Here is a 3,189-nt window from a genome sequence, read left to right on the forward strand (position 1 = left end):
TAAAATGCTTATACCATAACAATAATAAATAATGAAGATCATATTATATATTAAAACAAATAAATAATTCAAAATAAAAATAATTATGTAATTAAGAATGAACGATAAAATAAAAAAAGCTAATAAAAATTATATTTATTGCATTAATAAAAGAAACAATTGATTTATACTGAAAAAAATAATTTGAGGGAATAAAAATAAAAGAAAAAAAATATATTTTCTATTTATTTATTGAAATTTACAATTATATTTACATGAAAATAAATCTAGTAATATTAGTTCTATTACAAGAAATGATAATACCTTTTTAGTAAACTAGAAATAAGTAGCACTCCAATAATATTTTTACATTAGAAGATCGCGAAGCCATCTTCTTTTCAGATGCCTCAGAAAAGGGTCAGGAATAGATGAGAAAGTAAGGTTAGAAACTAGTGGTTTGGGTGGTTAAGGATTTTAGAATGGAAGTATTGATATCTGGTTCTGGCTACGGAACATTGAAGTCTTTATGGATGATTTTATTGTGATGAAAAACCATTGGCAAATCATCATTGTTGCTTTGAATGGGGTCGAAATTTACATAGTGGACAAATTTCCTTGATACTGGTCCGATTACAAATGTTAGTTGGTAGTGGAGGAAAGAAACCCAGTAAGAAGGCATGTTACTACTTGTTAAGATGAGAACTTTTGTGGGAGTTTAGCTTACAAACAATTTAAACATTTTTCAAATAAACATCTGAAATATTCCGGGTATGAAGATTTACTGATGCAACAAGATTTTTAGAAATCTACAAAAAGTGTGGATAATTTTTGTAAACGCTCAAAAATTGATTTAGAATAATGTAAAAGATATTTTGTTACATTTAATAAGTAACTACTCCTAACGGTGAAGACATTTTTGATGCAGCTGAGTCTTTATCCAGTCTTATTTTATAAAAAAAAATTTTGTAAAAAACAAATTGCCTTCCCAGCCATTTATAATAATGCCAATAAAGAAATATTAAAATAATTGCTTAAGGCCAGATTTAAAACTGACAGATCATTCTATGGATGTTCCATAATTAACTATGTGATATTAGTTATGTTATCTCTGAGACAGATAGACTTTATGATAAAATGAACCTTAATCCATCTTGGTGAGAAAAAAAAAAGTAACAATATAGAAGAAATAAAAAAAAAGAAAGCCCGAGGAAGAAAGCGAAAACAAATCCTTGCTGAGAGAACAGTTCACAAAAAAAAAATCTTCAATCAGTGAACAGAGTTTCCGGGTTTCGGCACCACTTACGAGCAATTGGACTGAAAGACTAAAAAAAAGGAAAAAAGGGAACAGAATTATAGAATGATACTGCCTTTATTCTCCCTTTAATGCACCTATATGCATTATCAGTGCTTATTTACATATTGAGTTAGGATTAAGGTTGTATTGAAGCCTTGTCCTACCATAACTTATATATATATTTCATCACCTAAGTATATTATTTTAAATAAAAATTATACAAAATATCATTTATACATTTTTAAAGTTTTTTTGCATTGACTTATTACTTGTTCGTGTTTTCGATAATTGTATGTAAATACAAAATTAAAAAGTTTGGCGGCAGAATATTGTATTGTAAAATTTTAGAAATTTTTACAGACCTCTTGCTATTTGCACAGCTCCTTGCATATTTCTTTGTGAAACTTATCTTCACATTAGGAATTGAAAACAGCAGCTTGGGCTAGCTTCTTCATAGCCCTTTAGCTACTATAAACCGAGGCACAGCTGAATTAAACTGAATAGCATTGTGAGTATTATTTAGCCAATTCCCATTACTCTAGTGAACAATTGCTCAGTCATCTAACGTTCAAAATGGTGTTTACAATGAAAACATTTAGAAGTATTTTCGACTTAGATTACAACTAAGCATTTTTCGAAGATGATAAATAAAAAATACTTCTATGTTATATGTCAGATAAACGTTTGTGGACAAGAATATATTCCAGAATATGTTTTCGAAATTTGATTCTTATTTATTCCATACAATAAAGGTAAATAAAATACATCTGTTCTTGCGTGATTATATTATTCAAGCAAATACATTTTTATTGAATTGATATCACTTAATATTTATATTTGTCGAGCTGCAGGAATACAGAACCTACTGTTTTTTCTATTATCCACATTGACCATTCTAACTGCCTACAAACTGACTTTGGCCTCCTTGATCAGCTATTGCGAAGTTATCGGTGTTATTGCCCCCTCTTTGCTCAATGTTAGCTTCCTGGGAACCATCTCGTGCAGACTGAGAACCACTGCTAGTACCTGCCAGAAATTATAATTATATTACTATTGAATTGAAAATGGAGTGGTCCTATGAATTTAGAGCAAATTGTTACAGTATAATGATATGACCAGATATTCATTTTTATTTATTTTCAATAAGCTAATGTAATACAATAAATTGCAATTTGAAAAACATACAAGATTGGCCGAAAGTGAGAGGCCTTTCTGAAATAAATATAAGCATTTTTTATAACAAAAGCATTCCAGTAATACTTTTGAATTAGTTTACGTCGAGGCATTTATATTTACCTGCATTACAAATGACTGCCTGTTGAAATACTGCAGCGCATAGAAAGATCACAAAGATGGTACTCATCTTGTCCAACTGTGATTTCATTTAGTCGAGATCTGCTTATATATGTTACATCTTTGCTCTAAGAACAATTAAACTAAGTCATAAATGTATATCAGGTAATTTAAGCAGAACCATTGAACAGTTTAAAGCTAATTTAAGATTTCAAGGAAATAACAGTGCAGAATACTTCTTGTGTCTTGTATATGAAAACTGTTAACAAAAAAAGTGAATTTTGAGAATTTCTTTAAAATTTTTTATTTAATAGCAACTACGTTATATTTTAGGCGATTGTAGCCGCTCCGTTTCAAGTATTCCAGTTATGGGAACGGCCGTCAGGATGAGTAATAGAGTCCTTACAACAGAAACAGATCGGATGAACACTTTGGGTCAGAGAGCGATAAAAACCGCCCAAAACGTGACCAACATGAACCTTAACGTTTGGGATACAATTGTACAAACAGGTCTGAGTGCAGTGAAAAATATTTCAAACAAAGACACTAAGATAATTTCCGATCAAATACGGAACAATGTACGAGCGATTAACGAAGGATTCCAGATCAGCGACACTGCTTAT

General features: G+C 30.2%; 1 long non-coding RNA gene across 1 annotated transcript; it reads right to left on the reverse strand.

The window, feature by feature from the left end:
• Window positions 1–2,043: 2,043 nt before the first annotated feature.
• Window positions 2,044–2,663, reverse strand: LOC106690494 (uncharacterized). Its single transcript, XR_001344629.2, has 2 exons — window positions 2,570–2,663; window positions 2,044–2,299 (listed from the first exon to the last, which is right to left on the reverse strand). It is a non-coding gene; the product is annotated as an uncharacterized lncRNA (long non-coding RNA).
• Window positions 2,664–3,189: the final 526 nt, after the last annotated feature.

This window comes from Halyomorpha halys, unplaced genomic scaffold (genome assembly GCF_000696795.3).
Source record: "Halyomorpha halys isolate HHAL.00 unplaced genomic scaffold, Hhal_1.1 Scaffold1741.1, whole genome shotgun sequence".
Classification (NCBI taxonomy): domain Eukaryota; kingdom Metazoa; phylum Arthropoda; class Insecta; order Hemiptera; family Pentatomidae; genus Halyomorpha; species Halyomorpha halys.